Below are 10,674 nucleotides of genomic sequence, written 5' to 3'. Positions count from 1 at the left end.
GGGAAGAAGCAAAAGCGCGGGAGGCGCCATTTTATTCCATTGGGGAAGAAGCAAAAGCGCGGGAGGCGCCATTTTAAATCGCTCAAGATGCCGAAAAGTGGCAGTATCACTGCTTTCGACAACGAGGTAGAAGACTGGACCACGTATGTGGAAAGAATTGAAGTGTACTGCAAGGCAAATGAGGTGGCCGATGGAAAGGGGGCGTCGGTATTATTAAATCTGATGGGTGCGAGTACGTACGGCCTATTGCGGAATTTAATTACCCCAGCTAAACCAATGGAGAAAAGTTTTGAGAGGATTTTTCATATCTTACAGGAACACATAAGCCCTACACCACTGCTGATAGCAGAAAGATTCAAGTTCCATAAAAGAAACCAGCACAAAGATGAGAGCAATGCTGACTATCTTACGGAACTACGCAAGTTATCGAAGCACTGCCAGTTCGGAGCAGGACTGGCAGACACCTAACAGGATTAGTTTGTCTGCGGGCTCCAGAGTGAAGGGACCCAGAAACGACTACTTTCAAAAAAGGACCTGACGCTAGAACAGGCTTTCAGCGTGGCAGTATCCTATGAAGCAGCAGCACGGGGAGCTGCGGAAATACAACAGAAACCACAAGAATGCAGCGCAAACGAAATGGCGTATGGAGCCGAAAAGTGCTATCGCTGCGGCAGAACAACCCATGAGCAGAAGGACTGCTGGTTTAAAGACAAAATATGCAGGCAATGCGGGAAAATGGGACATATAGCAAGATTCTGCAGGTCGGGAAAGAAGACCACCAAGACAAGAACTACTAAGGAACAGTACAGGAAAGTAAAGAAATTGACAGATAGTAGTTCAGAAGATCAGGAGAGTGATAAGGACTCCGGGAGCAGGCGACTAAGTTGTTTAAAGTTACACAACGTGATCGCAAAGGAAGATCACCGAACCATTTGGGTCACCCTCATGATAGCAGAGTCCCCAGTAAAGATGGAATTGGACACAGGATCAGCCCTAACTGTCATGAATCGACGAGACTATGAGCGGCTATTCTCACACATACTCTTAAAGGACACGTCCATTGTATTGAAGACATACACGGGGCAAAAGGTCTACCCCAGAGGAAATATAAGGGTGCCGGTTGAATATAACGGAAAGGAAACACAGAAACTATACATGTATATACTACGAGGTGGAGGACCACCATTATTGGGATGTGAATGGGTCCAAAAACTACAATTGGATTGGCATTCCGTTCTAGCACTTACTGTGACTGACAAAAAAGATGACGACGTCGCACCTGGACGTCTGTCACAAATTCTATCTGACGTGGAAGAGGTGTTCCAACAAGGACTTGGGACTCTAAAAGGAGTAAAGGCAACCATAAAGATTGATAACGCAACCCCAAAATTTTTCAAGGCCAGACCGGTGCCATACGTGATACGCCCAGCTGTGGAAGCTGAATTGGAGAGTCTGGAGCGTTCGGGAGTGCTGTGTAAGGTGGACTGGAGCGAGTGGGCCACACCCATCGTTCCTGTAATGAAGAAAGCATTGAGCAGCATGCCTGGGGAGCCAAGGAAGGTTCGCATCTGTGGGGACTTCAAGGTGACTGTGAACCCAGTCCTGCACACAGTACAGCATCCGCTTCCGCGGATAGAAGATATTTTCGCCTCACTATCTGGAGGGAAACGTTTTACAAAGATTGACCTGGCTCAAGCGTATCTACAAATGGAGGTGAAAGAAGCATCTAGGAAATACCTCACGATAAACTCTCACAAAGCCTTTACCAGTACAATCGACTGGTACTCGGGGTAGCATCGGCCCCGGCTATTTGGCAGAGGGCAATGGAACAAGTCCTGCAAGGGATCCCGGGGACCCAGTGTTATTTGGACGACATCCTGGTTATGGGCGAAAATGACAATGAACACCTTGCCAACCTGGAACAGGTGCTCATGAGATTGCAGGAATATGGGCTATGAGCCAACCGTCCCAAATGCGAGTTCTGCAGGAGACAAGCCTCGTATTGTGGCCACATGATTGATGAGGAAGGGTTGCATAAGTCGCTGGACAAGATTGAGGCTGTAGTCAAGGCTCCAGCACCGGAAAATGTGTCGCAACTGAGGACGTTCCTCGGGTTGGTGAACTACTACCATAAGTTCTTGCCGAATTTATCGACAATTCTGCACCCACTGAACGCCCTGCTTCAAACTGGTGTAACATGGAAATGGAGTGATGAGTGTAAGCGTGCCTTTCATTAATGTAAATGCCTAATCACTTCAAAAGAAGAATTGGCCCACTACAACCCAACACTACCGATTCGGTTGGCATGTGATGCGTCACCTTACGGCATTGGAGCGGTGCTGTCACACAAATTCTGTGACGGTTCAGAGAGGCCAATAGCCTTTGCATTGTGCTTGCTAACCTCAGCCGAGCGTAACTACGCCCAGATTGACAGGGAGGCCCTCAGCCTGGTGTGGGGGGTGAAGAAGTTCAATCACTATCTGCACGGGCAGAAATTCACCCTACTGACTGATCCTCAACCCCTGGTCTCAATTTTTAACCCAAAGAAGGGCGTTCCGGTGATGACGGCGCAACGGCTGCAAAGATATCCACTTTTTCTAGGGGCACATCAGTATGACATAGAGTACAAAGGTACGAAAAACATGGAAATGCTGATGGGCTGTCGCGCCTACCGTTGCCTACGGCGGAAGAAGCACCTGCAGTGGACCCTGTGGAGATATTCCATGTGACCATAGTGGAATGTTTGCCTGTTACAAACGCAAGTATTGAGAAGGAAACCCGAAATGACCCGACACTCTCTCGGGTCTATGATTTGACGGTGAAGGTATGGCCAGCATATGGCGACTCACTGTTGCCAGCATTCTCGCCAAGGAGAGAACAACTGTCAGTGTGCCGGGGAACCTTGATGTGTGGATCCAGAGTGGTAATTCCACCCAAGTTGAGAGATAGAGTACTCAATGAGCTTCACGAGGGTCATCTGGGAGGGGTAAAAATGAATAGCCTAGCCAGGGCGTTTGTGTGGTGGCCGGGAATCGATAAAGAAGTCGAGGATATGACCAAGAGATGCACAGGAAGCCAGAAGGTCCAAAACGCTCCACCACAGGCCCCGCTACATCCATGGAAGTGGCCCTCATCTCCATGGCAACATGTACACATTGATTTCGCTGGTCCATTTATGGACTCAATGTTTCTAATCGCTGTGGACGCCCATTTGAAATGGCCAGAAGTCATTAAAATGTCCTCCACCACCACGGAGAAAACTATTGCAGTCCTAAGGGCCATCTCCACCAGGAATGGGTTGCCAGAACAGATTTGTTCCGACAATGGCCCACAGTTTGTGTCTGAGGATTTCCGAAGTTTGCTGAAGAATAATGGGGTGAAACATTACACATCTGCCCCATATCATCCAGCCACAAATGGATTGGCTGAGAGGTTTGTTCAGACCTTTAAAAAGGCCATAAAGGCAATGTATAATGACGACATACCACTGCAACACAAGATGGATAACTTCTTGTTTGCTTACCGGAATGCGACACATGCAGTAACCAACCAAACTCCAACCGTACTGTTTTTCAACCGGAGACGAAGATGTCGCTTGGATTTGCTCAAACCAAACATAAGACGAGATGTTGAGGATAAGCAGTTCCAGCACATAAATGAGAAGCCAACCAGGAGCTTCAAGATAGAGCAACCAGTCTTGGCCCGCGACTACCGAACAGAAAAATGGCAGCCAGGAACGATATGCACACAGCAGGGACCACTAATGTACACAGTGGACGTTGGAGAGTGCATCATGAGATGCCATGCTGACCAGATTCTAGAGTCACAGGAACAAGCCAAACCTGTACCACAAGCTTGTGCACCTGGTAATGAGCCCGAAGTACAGATTGCGTCTACCTCAGAAGCAGGGGTATTGGAAGCTGACGAACCAACCAATGACAATGAGCCAGAATTGACTCCACCGCTAGAACAGGATACTCGAGAAAGGCGCTATCCAGTCCGGATCAGGAAGCCTCCTCAAAGACTGAACTTATAAATGACTATTTCAGTTGATGTATATATTACTGAGAAAATTGTAATTGTAATTAGTTATTATTTAGTTGTTAAATGAATGTTATGTATTGTTTATCTAAAAGGGGAGGAATTGTTGTGTATGTACCTTTAAGGGAATAACTGGTCTTAGGCTGCAGTACTGGCAGTGACCACCCCTGTATAAAAGGCCCTAGCAGGCTTCTGTATTTTCAGTCTGACGCTGCCTCCTGTTCAGTAAAGTACCTGTTAAACATTTCTCCTGAAGTCCGTGTATTATTGAGGCGTGGCCTTTACAAATATGCCCTGTTATTCTGGACTCCCCCCTCCAGCGGAAATAGTTTATCTCTCGCTAACCTATCGACTCCTTTAATCGTCATAAAAACTACTATTAGTTCACTCCTTAATTTTCTATATTCAAGGGAATACAATCCTAGTCCATGCAACCTGTCCTCATTATTTAACCATTTTAGCCCCAGTATCTTTCTGGTGAATCTGCGCTGCACCCCCTCCAAGGCCAATATACCCTTCCTGAGGAGTGGTGCCCAGAATTGAATACAGTTACTCCAGGTGGGGCATTACTGGGAGAGTGTTTCTGTAACCAGGTCAAGGGACACTGCGAGGCCCCTGACCGGATATTAATGTCCCAGACACTGACTGCTGCTCACCCACTAACACTGAGACAGTAGAGGGACTGCGATGGTCGCTGTATTTATATTAAATGTCAAGAATCACCAAGAGTGTGTATGTCGAAGGATTAGTGTAATCTCTACACTGGAGTGTGTTACTGATAGACCATTGCCTATTACTGACACAGTACTGATATGGGAGGGTTTACCCTGTGAATATTCTCCCTTAATACTCAGTTTCCAGTTAGCCTTATATCAGTAGGAGCGGAGTTGCTAGAATCTATTATTAAGGACCTGCTAACAGGACACTTGTACACTCACAATATGGCTAGGCAAGGTCAACACAGTGTTCTGAAAGGTAAATTACGTTTGACAATTATATAAAAGTTTTTCAGGGTGCAACAAGCTGGGCAGATAAGGAGGAAGCCAGTGGCTGTAGTGTATTAGATTTTTATCAATTTATAATCTTGAATGAGATCACTGTTCATTCTTCTCAAGTTCAGAAAATATAGGCCCATTCGACATGATCTCTCCTCAAAGGACAAACTTCTCATCCCAGGAATCTATCTGGTGAAGTAGAATAAACGGGACAATTTCGGGATAACTGGGTGTAACTAGTGGAGTGCCACAAGGATCAGTGCTTGGGCCTCAGCTATTTACAATCTATATCAATGACTTAGATGAGGGGGGTGTGAAATGTGTCCAAGTTAGCTGACGATACAAATGTGGTAAAGTTAGCTGTGAGGAGGACGCAAGGAGGCTGCAAAGGGATATAGACCGGTTAAGTGATTGAGCAAGAAGGTGACAGATGTGGGGAAGTGTGACATTATCCACTTTGATAGGAAGAATGGAAAAACAAAAGATTTTTTCAAATGTGTGAATCTAGTAAATGCTGATATTCAGAGGGATTTAGGGGTCCTTGTACACGAATCACAGAAAGTTAACATGCAGCTACGCAGCAAGCAATTAGGAAGGCAAATGCTATGTTAGCCTTTAATGCGAGAAGGTTGGAGTATAAGAGTAAGTAGCCTTGCTGCAATTATAGAGGGCATTGGTGCGAACGCACCTGGAGCACGGTGTGAAGTTTTGGTCTCCTTGTCTAAGGAATGATATACTTGCCTTAGAGGCGATACACCGAATGCTCTCTAGATTGATTCCTGGGAAGAGAGGGCTGTCCTCTGAGGAGCAATTACGTCGATTGGGCCAATATTCTCTGGAGTTTAGAAGAATGGGAGGTGCCCTCATTGAAACGTATATAATTCTTAAAGGGCTTGACCGGGTAGAGGTGAGAAGTTGCTTTTCCCCAAATGGCGTCTCTAGAACTAGTGGTCATATGCTCAGGATAAGGTGCCAGCCATCCATGATTGTGATGAGGGTTCAGATGCTGTGAGTCTGTGGAATTCTCTACCCCAGATGGCTGTGGAGCTCAGTCGTTGAGTATTTGCAAGGCTGAGATTGATAGATATTTGGGCACTAAGGGAACCGATGTATATGGGGATAGCGCGGGAAGGTGGAGTTGTGGTCGAAGATCAGTTATGTTATTCTTCAATGGCGGAGCAGGCTCACGGTGCCAAAAGGACTATTACTGCTACTTTTTATTATGTTCTTAAGCCAATAAACACAAACCATTCCCCAATACTGACCATAACATGCTCAGACACTCCCCAGTTCCAATCTCCCTACATCCTTCATGCTGGGCAGCTGAAGACAAGTTATGTTACAGCAGCGGAGCCCAGCTGGTTACCATGGACCCAGGAGCGATGTTTACTTATTTGTTTAGCTCAGATCATTTCAGTAAAATCTTTAATTTGCATGGATTGTGCCATATTATTGAACATTACTAAACCAGATTCTGTCAGCCAACCAGCACTGCCCTCAGTCACAAGTGTCTCTGATGTGGGAGGTGTTGGTGGATGAGCTGTCACTGAGTCCGACACCGCTCACAGCAGATTGTACTTGAGACTGAGGAGGGTGCAGGTGATCTGAACCTACTTCATCTCACACAGCGACACCTGATTTGAAGAATCTGGTAAGCAGTCGTGTATGAATGGACTTTTAGAACAAGCTCAGAAGTTTGTCAATTGCTAAGTAGAGACTCAGGGGTGTGTGTACCGCTTGTCCTGTCCCAATACAGTGCGCAGTAAAGATCTGTGTTAGAATATTACAAAGCGGTCTATCCAGGAGACTGGAAAGAGTGTCAAGCAATTGGTGTTTATCAAGGACACGTAATGGGGTGGAGCTCACCTCTGACTGTAGGGGTCCCACTGCGGGAGAGAGGTAGAGCTCAGCTCTGTCTGTAGGGGTCCCAGTGAGGGAGAGAGGTAGAACTCACCCATTATAAAGAGATATAACCGCTGATTCCCTGTCCACTTCCCTATTTAAAGTTTCCCATATTCCACCCATTCCCTCAAACCTCTCAAATACAAATTCCATGTTTTTACTTCCAGAATATCACCCAGTGAGATGAGGACTCTGCTGCTTATTCTCGGTTACCCCGGGGATACTCTGTAAATACTGACACACCCCCGGGGATACTCTGTAAATACTGACACACCCCCGGGGACCCTCTGTAAATACTGTTACACCCCTGGGGATACTCTGTAAATACTGACACACCCCCGGGGACACTCTGTAAATACTGACACAACCCCGGGGATACTCTGTAAATAATGACACACCCCCGGGGATACTCTGTATATACTGACACACTGCCGGAGATACTCTGTAAATACTGACAGACCCCCGGGGATACTCTGAAAATACTGACACACCCCCGGGGATACACTGTAAGTACTGACACACTCCCGGGGATATTCTGTAGATTCTGACACACCTCCGGGGATACTCTGTAAATATTGACACACCCCCGGGGATACTCTGTAAATACTGACACACCCCCGGGGACACTCTGTAAATACTGACACACCCCCGGGGATACTCTGTAAATACTGACACATCCACGGGGTACTCTGTAAATACGGACACACCCCCGGGGATACTGTGTAAATATGACACACCCCCGGGGATACTCTGTAAATACTGACAAACCCCGGAGATACTCTGTAAATACTGACACACCCCCGGGGATACTGTTTAAATACTGACACACCCCCGGGGATACTCTTTAAATACTGACAAACCCCGGGGATACTCTGTAAATACTGACACACCCCCGGGGATACTCTGTAAATACTGACACACCCCCGGGGATACTCTGTCAATACTGACACACCCCCGGGGATACTCTGTAAATACTGACACACTCCCGGGGATACTCTGTAAAAACTGACACACCCCCGGGGACACTCTGTAAATACGGACACACACCCGGGGATAATCTGTAAATACTGACACACCCCCGGGGATACTCTGTAAATACTGACACACCCCCGGGGATACTCTGTAAATACTGACACACCCCCGGGGACTCTCTGTAAATACTGTTACACCCCTGGGGATACTCATTAAATATTGACACACCCCCAGGGACACTCTGTAAATACTGACACAACCCCGGGGATACTCTGTAAATAATGACACACCCCCGGGGATACTCTGTATATAATGGCACACAGCCGGGGATACTCTGTAAATACTGACACACCCCCAGGGTACTCTGAAAATACTGACACACCCCCGGGGATACACTGTAAGTACTGACAGACTCCCGGGTTTACTCTGTAGATACTGAAACACCCCCGGGGATAATCTGTAAATACTGACACACCCCCGGGGATACTCTGTAAATACTGACACACCCCCGGGGACACTGTAAATACTGACACACCCCCGGGGATACTCTGTAAATATTGACACACCCACGGGGATACACTGTAAATACTGACACACCCCCGGGGATACTCTGTAAATACTGACACACCCCCGGGGCTACTCTGTAAATACTGACACAGTACCGGAGACACTCTGTAAATACTAACACTCCCCCGGGGATACTCTGCATATACTGACACACCCCCGGGGATACTCTGTATCTACTGACTCCCCCCCCGTGGATACTGTGTAAATACTGACACACCCCCGGGGACACTCTGTACATACTAACACACCCCCGGGGACACTTTGTAAATACTGACACACCCCCGGGGATACTCTGTAATTACTGACACACCCCCGGGGATACTCTGTAAATACTGACACACCCCCGGGGACACTCTGTAAATAATGACACCCTCCCGGGGATACTCTGTTAATACTGACACACTCCCGGGGATACTCTGTAAATACTGACACACCCCCGGGAATACTCTGTAAATACTGACACACCCCCGGGGCACTCTGTAAATACAGACACATTCCCGGGAATACTCTGTAAATACAGACACACTCCCGGGGATAAACTGTAATACTGAGACACTCCCGGGGATACTCTGTAAATGCTGACACACCCCCACAGATACTCTGTAAATATTGACGCACCTCCGGGGATACTCTGTAATTACTGACACACCCCCAGGGATACTCTGTAAATACTGACACACTCCCAAGGATACTCCGTAAAAACTGACACACCCCCGTGGACACTCTGTATATATTGACACACCGCCGGGGATACTCTGCAAATACTGACACACCCCCGGGGACTCTCTGTAAATAGTGACACACCCCCGGGGATACTCTGTAAATACTGACACACCCCCGCGGATACTCTGTAAATACTGACACACCTCCGGGATACTCTATAAATACTGACACACCCCCGGGGATACGCTGTAAATACTGACACACTCCCGGGGATACACTGTAAATACTGACACACCCCCGGGGACACTCTGTAAATACTGACACACCCCCGGGGATGCTCTGTAAATACTGACACAACCCCGGGGATATTCTGTAAATACTGACACACTCCTGGGGACCCACTGTAAATACTGACACACCCCGGGGGACACTCTGTAAATTCTGACACACCCCCGGGGACACTCTGTAATACTGACACACCCCCGGGGATACTCTGTAAATATTGACACACACCCGGGGATAATCTGTAAATACTGACACCCCCCGGGGACACTCTGTAAATACTGACACACCCCCGGGGATACTCTGTAAATACTGACACACTCCCGGGGACACTCTGTAAATACTGACACTCCCCCCGGGACACTCTGTAAATAATGACACAACCCCAGGGATACTCTGAAAATACTGACACACCCCCGGGGATACTCTGTAAATACTGACACACCCCCGGGGATGTTCGGTAAATACTGACACATTCCCGGGGACACTCTTTAAATACTGACACACCCCCTGGGATACTCTGTAAATACTGACACACCCCCGGGGATACTCTGTAAATCATGACACACCCACGGGGATACTCTGTAAACCCTGACACACGCCCGGGGATACTCTGTAAATACTGACACACTCCCGGGGATACTCTGTAAATATTTACACACCCCAGGGGACACTCTGTAAATACTGACACACCCCCGGGGACACTCTGTAAATACTGTCACACTCCCGAGGACACTCTGTAAATACTGACACACCCCCGGGGACCCACTGCAAATACTGACACACTCCCGGGGACACTCTGTAAATACTGACACACTCCAAGGGACACTCTGTAAATACAGACACACCCCCGGGGACACTCTGTAAATACTGACGCACCCCCGGGGATACTCTGTAAATGCTAACACACCCCCGGGGACACTCTGTAAATACTGACAAACCCCCGGGGATACTCTGTAAATACTGTCACACCCCCGGGGATACTCTGTAAATACTGACACACCCCCGGAGACACTCTGTAAATAATGCAACACTCCTGTGGATACGCTGTAAATACTGACACACTCCCGGGGATACTCTGTAAATACTGACAAACCCCCGGGGATACTCTGTAAATACTGACACACCCCCGGGGACTCTCTGTAAATACTGACACACTCCCAGGGATATTCTGTAAATACTGACACACTCCCAGGGATACCCTGTAAATACTGACACACCCCCGTGGACACTCTGAAAATATTGACATACC

The sequence above is a fragment of the Somniosus microcephalus genome, unplaced genomic scaffold (genome assembly GCF_052327205.1).
Source record: "Somniosus microcephalus isolate GS21.2 unplaced genomic scaffold, FLI_Smic_1.0 unresolved_chr3, whole genome shotgun sequence".
Taxonomy (NCBI): Eukaryota; Metazoa; Chordata; class Chondrichthyes; order Squaliformes; family Somniosidae; genus Somniosus; species Somniosus microcephalus.
This window is presented reverse-complemented; position numbering follows the sequence as displayed.